At 44.0% G+C, this 10750-nt stretch overlaps 1 protein-coding gene across 2 annotated transcripts in view; it reads left to right on the top strand.

Moving 5' to 3' along the window:
* Positions 1-4055: 4055 nt before the first annotated feature.
* The window catches only part of ENGASE (endo-beta-N-acetylglucosaminidase), a 34395-nt gene continuing 27700 nt past the window's right edge, over positions 4056-10750 (top strand). The window contains exon 1 of one of the 2 annotated variants that reach the window (XM_054978856.1): positions 4056-4109. The gene's annotated coding sequence lies outside the window, so the exon portion shown is untranslated. Of the gene's footprint in view, positions 4110-9136; positions 9192-10750 lie in introns of those variants that run through there. The other variant, XM_054978855.1, reaches the window with a different exon arrangement.

Raw genomic sequence — 10750 nt, 5'->3', positions numbered from 1 at the left:
AATTCCATGTGAGAAGCAGCTATGCCAATAAGCCAGGGTGAGACAGCTGCTTCAATATGGCTAGCAGTTAGATTTGATCCATGGGTTACAAACTCCTGGGAGAACCTCTGACACAGGCTTCTGATCTCATTGTTCCATGCTTTTGTAACCTCGTGGTGGATTACTGTAAGAGTGTCTCTGCACAAGACATCTGGTATGTGAAGAACATGTGCCGGGAGATGCATTGTTAGCCAGGAAGGGTAGTTTAAAAAGACAGACCTGGTGGCAGGGCAAAGGCCTGGAGCTGTGTGAAGAGACTGTGAAATGCTAGAAGAGAAACTGCAGCTCATGTAACCTTTCCGGATCCAAGCCCAGCTCTCGAAGCCAGCTCCAGCCCATTTCCATTCCTCACTGCTCTATGGTTGCGATTCCACCGTTTTAGACTGGAGAGGAGAAATTTACAGAGCCTTCAGGGGTAAAGATGAAAGGTGGCCACCTGGAATGTTCAAGTGACTATCTTGATTGGATACTGGGAGTGGAGTGCCTCATATAAATGTCCCAAAATAACTTGAGCAAGGACTTCGGGTAGGTAAGAGTGTTGAGTGAAATTCTTTATAACCTAGACTGTTTTGTTGTTTCAGCTCATTACTGAAGCGCTCCCTTGTGACACCACTAAATATGCAGCCAGTATTTGTTTTTCACATGAGGAGAATTTCTTCTCCCCTTCTTCCCAACACTTCCATGACAGAAAAACTATGGCTTCCCACTTTCCTGTTAAATCAGTTGCTGCTATGAATGGGAAACGGCTTTATCTGTACTTGCTTCTAATTTCCTTATACAATTACTTCCCAACATGCGTTTCTCATTGACTGTGTAATATGATATCCCCATAGGTGTTTTTACAAAGGCTTCCCCCCTTTTAATTAATACTCACCTCTTCTTCCTACTGGTTTGGACTGGCTTGTTGTCAAACCTCACAGAGTCATAAATGTGAAAGATATACCTGTCAAAAAGGAAGGGGAAAAGGTAAAAAGCAGTCCCCAGAGAAGCATCCTATAACGTAAGATAAATGAAGCAAGCAGTTAGTTGAATCTTTATTTTTTGATATTTATTTCCTGCCTTTCTTTCCCCCTTTTTTCTGACAGACACGATTTTCACGGTATACACTTAAAAAATAGGCATGGGTCAAAACCATCAAAGGAAAAGATCCTACCTGATCCTGGCCAAGTCATTTCGGCACCTGAGATGGAAAAATCCACGTAATGCCCCTTAGCAGGAAAAATATAATCAATAGCTGCCTGTGAGCCACATTTTAATGGTACCCAAAGGTTGCTGTCTGAGATGCCTAATTCATTCAGTCTAATACCGAATGCTAGGGCTGGCCTTGGACCTCATTGCCTTTCACTCTTCGTCTGCCAGTTGGAGTAGCTAGCCGCTGGCTTCAGCTCTATCAGTGGATGGACCATGTGGCATTTGGTCCTAGAAGAACCACAGAAGAAAGATGGTGCACTCCCTCTCCTTCTGCCAGGCATAGGATGGATGGATGCCCATGGAGTGTGTTGTGCAAGGGAAGGCTATGTATTCATGCCCAGAGTAGTTACTAGTTTGGCTGAAAGTGTCTTATACTTTAAGATTTACCCCTGATTCAAACAACAACAACAAAAACAACAACAACAACAACAACATTTTTATAGGTAGTTGATAGATCTCAGCTTGATTCTGCCTTGGACCTTCTTGGTATGAGTTGTAGACTCTCTAGCAGAGGTGACTTCAGTGCGGAAGACTTTCCAGTTGGAGTAACTAAAAAATTAGGACTGATTTCATGTTTTTCTCAGCTTCTGCCTTTTTGTTTGTTTGTCCTGATAAGCCATTTCTCTTTGACAGATTTCTGTTGTCTTAACTGGCCCTGTTTCTTACAATATACATCATTAACATACTCTCTTCTCTATTGTTTCTCAAGTAAATAGGAAATCAACAAGAGCTGGCCAGACTGTCTCTCCGTGCGCATTCAGAGGGTCTGTCATCCTATAATTACAGCAAGAGAAATGGATGCAAAGCCAACTTTCCACCTCCTTATAATCTTCCTTTTTATGTGTTTCAATATTTATACCCCACTTTTCAATTCAAAATCTTCAGGACAGCCATTAACCAAGTGTTCACTAAGAATTCAATCACAAGCTAAAAACCAGTGACTATTCTTATTCCCAGAAGGTTCTGGGTTTCTGGGTTTCTAAAGTCATCTCCTATTCCTGGCATTAGGAGACACCTTTTTCCCAGACAGGTACTAATTTTTCTTCCTGCCAATATGATCTTGGAGGGAACATTTGGACCAACTTCAGATTGCTCTTGGCTTCCCATTTATCTCAGTACAAATGATGCTGCATTTGCCAGCAGTTATTGGCATTGCCTGGGGCTTTTAGCTGGGTGCCTTCTTGCGTCTCTTTTTGCCCTCCAAACAGTTTTTATAATACTACAAATCGATAATTTGGACCAACAAAGGCTTTGCCTTTCTCCAGAGGCTCTGCCTTTCAGGTTCTCTCTTGCCATTTTTAGTTAGTGCTTAGGTCACGACATTATTTATTTTATTTTTACTTCATTTATACCCCACCCTTTCTCCCCAATGGGGACACAAGGCAGCTTACATCCCTCTTCTCTCCTCCATTTCATCCTCACAACAACTCTGTGAGCAGGGTTGCCAGATCTCCCTGGCAACTGGCAGGCACGAGTGGCGGTGGTACCTACCGGGCTCAAACTTTGTGCTTGTGCTCCTGGGAGGGGCGTGGTGAGGTGACATCACTTCCGGAAGTGACATAATTACACTGGCTGCAGGAGTTCTCCCCTGCTTTGCACAGATCAGGTTGTTTAAGAATTGGCCTGTTTGGGGCTGAAATCAGCTCTATGCGAACCAGGGGAGCACTCCTGCAGCCAGCGCCATGATATCACTTCTAGAAGTGATGACATCGCAGCCGCAGGGAGCGTATGTACCACACATTTGCCTGGATTTCCTGCTGGATGCGAGTGATTGCCGGGCGGCCTACCACTTCCCACCAATCACTAGTAATCAGCGGGCAGAAAGGCAAACTGCAGGAAGTTTGCCCACCATCAGTGGGCACCTGGCACACCTATCTGTGAGGCAGGTTCGATTGAAAGTGTGTGACTGGCTCAAGGTCACCCAGAGCGCTTCCATGGCAGAGTGGGGATTTGAACCTGGGTTTCACAGATCCTAGTCTAACTCTTTAACCACTATACCAGGTATGAATTTTTGAGACTCAAAGCTCTCTTCATCAGATATGAGGAGTGGAAAAAGGGAGTCTTTATAATCCAGGCAGAGGGTAGGAGGGGTATTGTTAATTAGAGTGTCAGGAAAATAGCTACATGTTGTCATTAACTTGATAGAGCAGGGATGAAAAGTGCAGAAAATCTGTCATGGGAGAAAAATCCTATATCCTCCTGATTCAACCCTTGGGGATCCATTGTTCCAAATTTGGGAATCATTTCAGCCATCTCCTGTTGTGATTTTCCTTTGAATTTTCTCTGCTTGAAAACTGCTACTCTTAAATCAGCAATAGATGGAGATTAAAATGTTCTCCAACTGGGTTTTGAACGCTGTGATTTTTTTAATATCAGATTTATGTCCATTCAGTCTTAGGTGAAGGAACTGACCTGTTTGCCCAGTTTAGAGAGCTGAAAGGCATTGCTGACACTTGATGGCGTATGTAACCTTGGAAAATGAGCAAATGAATGAACCTGAGATAGTATATCTGGTGCTGTTGTGTTGTTGGAGTGAATATGGGGACAGAGAAATAGTGTGAGGAAAGGGATACAGGAGAAAGTAAAGGGCTTGCTTGTGGTATCACATTTTTTTTCAGGTCCAAAAGCACATGAAAGATTTGCCCATCCCTTTTAATAGGGACAAAAGCTGCAACTATGTTCAAAGGTTGAACGCAGGCAAGGAAAGGTGTTTAGAATATCCAAAAGGACTTCCTCCTCCTTGCCTTCTCCCCTCCCCTCCCCTCCACCCACACACTGGATTTATGAAACTTAGCCTCTGAGTGTAATGGTGATGCATTGCTAGCAAGCGAGGACTCGTTCCCTCCCTGACTGCAACGGGAAGAATCAGCGAAAAAGAGGTAATGGGGCTGGGGGAAAGGACAGACCCTCCATAACTCTAATAGAGACGCACAGTAAAAAACCTTGGAGCTTCAATTCAGTGTAATAGTGATCAATGTTTGTTAAATGTTACTACTTTCTTCTTAGGGAAAAAGCAGGATGAGAAAAGATTAGTCTGTGGGATCCGAATGTACGTATATTACGGAAGGACCGCTCAATGGGGGCTCTTCTCAGATCAATTAACATCCATCTGGTTTAAAATGTCGCCATAAGCAGGCTATTTGGGAGAAAATTCACTAGCATGAGAAATATTGACCAGCCCAGTTCATCAGAAGAGCGAAGGAAAGTGCGTGGCCCAGTCCTTTTATGATGTCATTGGGCATGGCAGGTGGCCTGGAAGGATGACTTTCTCACACAGATGCAAAGATACTTTATTTGGCATAGGTATTAGACCACAGCACGTAGTCCTATATCCATGTTAAGGGTCTCCTGAAGAATTCTATTCACAATTTAAAAAATATTTTCATTGCAGGAATAGAACTCTTCAGGAAAGCACATTTTGGGGTTATTATTGTTCAATACTGTAATATTTTGAAGTAAATATTTTTTAATTATTTATTTATAATATATATAATTTATGAATAATTGTTGTAATACAAGAGGCACTTTGTTTCACTTCAGTTAGGAAGCAGTTAATGATCTTATTAATAGAGGTTTAGAGGTTATATAAGAGAATCAATTAATTGTAATCTGTGTGGGGGCATGCCTCAGCAAAAAAAAAAAAATGATGGGCACCTATTCCCTGTGGGGCCCCTAGGCTCCAACCTAGTCAGCTTTATGAATAATACAGCCCTGCCATGGGGAGAAAGGAAATTGTCTAAAGATATAGTCCTCAAAATTGAACAATAGTGTCCAGATCAGAATTACAGTGTAATGACTGTCTCTAAAAGAGAAAATAACTATGGTATGACAATTCACAGACTGAAAAACCATGCTGAATGAAATGACAGTTAAATGATAGAGTATTATGCAGGGCAGAAAGTCAGCATAAACTAGAAGAGAAATTAACAGTGTAAACTGAGTAGAATGTTAATATTTGGAATGGTGAGTGTACTAACAGCGGAAGGACAGTCATATATGCGGAAGGTAGCCAGACTACTGTTCTTCATTGTCTTTTCAGCAATGTACTCTTGCACTTCCCTCATGCATTATATTGAAAGAAAAAGTCAACTTTTTCGAAATGCTGTCTGCTCATCTTGGGGTTTTGTTTCTGAGAGCCAAGCTACAAGTTACGAATTATACTTGCCTGGCAAGTGAACAGACTGGCGTGTATTCCTCCCTGTTCACTTGCCATTCACTCACACTCCACTTGATCAAGTGGAGAGCAAGTGAACAGGAAGGAATACACAGTTGCAATCTCCTGTTTAGATCCAGATCTAGTCTCCTGTTTGTAGCCACTGTCTTGACATTTGAAGAGACTAACTGGTAAAATACACACAAACCATATTACTATGTGGTAGCATTTTTAAACCACTAGATATGTAAACATTAGGCATTTTTTCTGTCATAGTAGTAAGGCTTCTCCACATTTTTTATATAGTTGGCAGCAGGGCTCATTTCAAGGGGGAATGCGCAGGAACACAGTTCTGGCAGTTCCCCAAAGAGATCACATGTCAGGTGGCCCCGCTCACCTGACTCGGCCATTTTGGGCCCGTTTCGTCCTGGATTGGAGCCGAAACAGCCCGGATCGGGCCTCTGACGGGTGGTGGATCATGCTCCTGTTCATCAGCGGCCCAATCCTGACCATTTTGGGCCCCTTTTCGGCCATTTTCAGCCCCTTTTTGCCATTTTGGTTCAAATTTCAGCCCTGAATGGCCAGGATTGGGTCCAAAGCAGCCAGGATAGGTGATGTCAGGGAGTGTGGCATATGCAAATCAGTTATGCTAATGACACATTTCTGGTGCTACAGCAACAACAACCGGAGGACGCCACAAAAGTAATAGTTATATAATAATTTATAATAAAGTGCAAAAGTGCAATAGTGTATAAACAAGGTACAAAAGTTCCAAAGATACAATAAATACAATAAATCCAATACAGCGGTCTGTCGCCAAGGTAATTAATTTACAACCATACAATGATGGGCTCAACTGGAGATCTGTGTGGGTTATACTGTGACTTGCTCAGTGCCTCAAACTTTGGCTCTGTCTGGGGATGGACGACATGAACCCATCCATTTTGCTGTGCTAAGAAGCCTAACTGATTTGCCTCTGGGAATAGAGATTTTGCCTCTTGCCTTTTGCCTTTTGACAACTTTGGAAACCAACTTCTGCTTCTATATTGGAGTTTAAATGTGTTCTTGCTGATTTGCAACATGAGCAATTCTGTGCAACGTCTCTCTTTCTAAGAGACTAGCCCTGGAAGAAGAAGCTCCGAAACGGGAATTGTAAATGGAAGCTTTAGCCCGTCGGCTAGCGTGGTCCTTTTTACTCCTTGTATGACCTTATGGACTGGTTCTCTCCAACCCTTCCTTTACTACACTCTCCACCTCCAGTTGAGCCCATCATTGTATGGTTGTAAATTAATTACCTTGGCGACAGACCGCTGTATTGGATTTATTGTATTTATTGTATCTTTGGAACTTTTGTACCTTGTTTATACACTATTGCACTTTTGCACTTTATTATAAATTATTATATAACTATTACTTTTGTGGCGTCCTCCGGTTGTTGTTGCTGTATGCCTTCTAGCCCCCGGGGGCCTCCCTTTTGGCTTTCGTTACATTTCTGGTGCTGGCAAGGGGTGTGGCATATTCTAATATGTTATGCTAATGAGTTCCTCCAGCTCTTTTTCTACGAAATGACCCCTGGTTGGCCGTAAAATGTATTGGTACTCTGTGGCTGGTGACATTACTTGGTGAATGATACGAAGAGTCATGGCTACAGTTGTGATTTTAGGAATGGGTTGTCTTCTCTCCTTCCCCTCTCGTTTCAGATTTCCAAACGTTCTTTTGTACTTGTAATGATTTAGTTATTTTCAGATTTCGTCAAGCAATTTCTTTTTTTCCATTTGGTGTGTGATTGTTTTTACTCCAAGAAATGGAAATTTCTTATGTTTCCCAAGTTACGCTTGCATTGTGTAGATGATGTGGGGTTGGGTGCAACATATATATGACATTAATTTGGTTTTTAGATAATTTTAGCAGTTGCTTTCAAACAATGTTTTTATGAACCCTAAAAAAAGACAGCAAAACATTACATATTTTGAAACCAATTTCAACACTATGAGAACAAAATAAACTGTCTAGCTACAAAGAGCCAAGAAACAGTTATATAATGTTTCAGAAGTGCATGGAGAAATGGGTAGGATTATTATTATTAACCACAGAATAGTATATAACCATCCATGATTGTCTGTGTTTAGCACACTTAGGTAGTGGGCAATTTTCTCCACAGCTACAATAAGGCAAACTCATAGTCTGTATTCATTCAGAGTTAGCTTTGCAGATTTTTACTATAATCAGATATAGTAATGGAACATTTCTGTACAAGCAGTCTCTGTTGCTGTGTCGGTGATTTAAATATCTTCTGCCGGGAGTATATTAGACCTTGTTTTCCGGTTCCTCCCCCCTTCCCCCCAATAATCTTGCAGGGAGACTCTTAGATCTTTAGTTTTGTATGTTTTTCCACTTACCACGCAATTTTTATTATTTATTTAGAATAGAATATTGCAGAATAGAAGAGTTCTCTGCCCTGAAGGGATTTGCAATTTAAAATGTTAGACAAGGGACACGACAGAGGAAGGCGGAGATTTAAAAAGGAAAGATGTGTTCATTCCATTCACAGTTTACATTGTCACATTTTTGTTCACTTAAAGAGCTGTTTTGTGAGGAAGGACTGTATAAGTGTAACGAGCGTCTAACTTTGCTCATTCCATCGAGAGAAATTCAACTGTATCCAGTACTGCTGTTTTTTTTTTTTATGTTGCGCATCCTGGATTTTTTTCTTCTTCAGTAGCCATCACAAAAATTAAATGGGCTACTTGACAGGCATGGACTCATTTCTTCAATCGGCCTCCCATCTGCAAAGAGCTTGTGCCATATCAGTGTGGCATCACATACACACTCCTGGGCAACCCACAGCTATGGTTTGACAAGAAAGGCCCACTGAGGGGAAAGAAAATTTGTTCTGGGGTGACTTGCTGGACTGGAGGGGGGGGGGGCTATCACCTTGTTGAAAAGGCCTGAGTGAAAATTAAATCTGACTCTGTAAGCGAATAAAGGTACCCAAATCAGGCGTCGAAAGTTGTATCCCTTTTCCTGGGTACAGGACTAAGACTTGCGTCCTAAAATAACAAGGAGGGTGCCTCTGAGAATATACAGAGGGCATTTCCCTTTCTTCCACACATTTTTGTTCACTTAAAGAGCTGTTTTGTGAGGAAGGACTGTATAAGTGTAACGAGGGTCTAACTTTGCTCATTCCATCGAGAGAAATTCAACTGTATCCAGTACTGCTGTTTTTTTTAGATGTTGAGCATCCTGGATTTTTTTCTTCTTCAGTAGCCATCACAAAAATCTGTAAGTGAATAAAGGTATTCCCCCCCCTTTCCCCCCCCCTTGGTACAGGACTAAGCCTTGCGTCCTAAAATAACAAGGAGGGTGCCTCTGAGAATATACAGAGGGCATTTCCCTTTCTTCCACACTATTCACAACAGCCCAGGACAACGAAGTTTTACAGAAAAATGTCGTTTCCGGGGAACTCCGCCCTCGGCGAGAGGCCAGCCTTGCCCCCATCCCACAGGGAGCTCCAGCGGCCGGCATGGCGCCCCTCCCTCCGCCGATCGTATTGCCCGGACGCCGAGCGCGCCTGGCGGGGCCCGCTAGCTGCCGCGGCCGGGATTGGCTGGAGCTCGGCCGCCCTCCGCCTCCATGTGACGGGGCGGAGAAGGAAGGCCCGAGAGATGGCGGGAGGGGAGCGGGACGGAGGGAGGCGAGGGGCCAAGCGGGCCGAGGCGGAGGGAGAGGAAGGGGAAGGGGGCGGCCCGAGCGATGGCGGGCGGGAAGAGCGGCGACCGGCCAAGGGGCGCTTCAGGCCCGGCCTGGGGTAAGCAACGCCTGGGACTGGAAAAGAGCACGGGGGGAGGAGGGATGTCCCAGGCTGGGGAGGCCGGCAGCTGCCAGGCGGCGTTTCGGAGCAGAGCTCTACGCATCGTCTTCCGACCGCCTCATGTGCTGCTGTGAAGAAGTGCTCAAGGAAAGACGCTTTGCACCTGCTCAGAGTTCTTCATTCAAAGCGTTAGGAGCGAGCCGGTCCTTTGAAAGGGGTTCAGAGAGGGAAAGCGCCAGAGGCAGCCGGCTTCAGCCCGGGTGTAAGGCAGGGTCGGGCTGTGCTCGGTCTCGGAGAACTGGTTTCGGGGATGGGGAACTCGCTGTGTTAAAAAGCGAGTCTTGGGGTTTGAGGGCGGGCTGTAGTTGTTCAGAGATGAGCATAAGACGTTCTTTTTTCGGTCCAGTGGAAAAGAGCAAGAGCCAAACAGCACCTATAAGACTAATAAAATTAGTGGAAGGAGATGAGCTTTCGTGAGCCACAGCTCACTTCTTCACTTCAGGTATCTGAAGAAGTGAGCTGTGGCTCACGAAAGCTCATCCCCTTCCTCAAATGTTGTTAGTCTTACAGGTGCTACTGGACTCTTGCTCTTTTCCACTGCTACGGACAGACTTAACACGGCTACCCATCTTGATCTTTTTGGGTCCAGAGTGGCTTCACTTTTTAAAACATCGCTTCAAATATATCACAATTGTGCTCTAGTAGTGAGGCTAAGATTTGTCAACCATAAGTTATAGGAATGGGCAGAGTATTCGGTGGAGGTGATGCTGTTGCTGAACAATTTATGACTGTGGGGAGGGAAGAAATGAGAAAGAGCCCTTCTGAGAAATAACGTGGGTGCAGATGTAGCTGTCCAGGCTGGCCTGACTGGAGGAGACCATAGCCCGGCCTCCATCCTCCCCATGCAGCATCTTTGCCCCACTAGAGCCTACCTCTAGATTAGTCTGGATTAGTAGGCTGGACAGTGCCTCCCCACCAGTTGTTTCTAATCAGATTGAGAGGGGCAGGGAAAGAACACTTGTTGAACAAGATGCTGTGTTAGTTCCTTCACTGACTCACCCTACAGTGTAGGTAGTGTCTAATAAAGCTTCCTCCTTTAAACTGATTCGGCAAAATTAAGAACAGCCTTTGCCAGGGGGTTTACAGTGCAATCATATGCAGAGAGTTATTCCAGCCTAAACCTCTTGATCTTCCCGGTAGGACCCTAAACCTCTTGATCTTCCAGCTACGAGGGTAAGGGGGACCTGGTAACACTAAGGCCAGTATTTATAGCAAATAAAACTGCTGATAAAGGGCAGCCTTGTCTAGCACCACAATTTAGATTAATTGGAAATTATGGTATACGATTAATTTGCAGAAAGGCTCTAGGTTTATTATATAATGCTTTAACCTGCTGGGGCATAGTGGTTAAGTGGCTGGGCACTGCTGGTGTGAATCCCACTACTGCCATGAACTCTGCAGGTGGCCTTGGTAAGCTGCTCCTATTAGCCACAGCTCCTCAGTTGTATTGTGGGGATGATGATAACACTGATTTTGTTAACTCCTCTGAGAGTTGC

Source organism: Eublepharis macularius, chromosome 4 (genome assembly GCF_028583425.1).
Source record: "Eublepharis macularius isolate TG4126 chromosome 4, MPM_Emac_v1.0, whole genome shotgun sequence".
NCBI classification, from domain to species: Eukaryota; Metazoa; Chordata; class Lepidosauria; order Squamata; family Eublepharidae; genus Eublepharis; species Eublepharis macularius.
The sequence above is the reverse complement of the archived record's forward strand: the minus strand, read 5'-3'. Positions and strand labels throughout refer to the sequence as shown.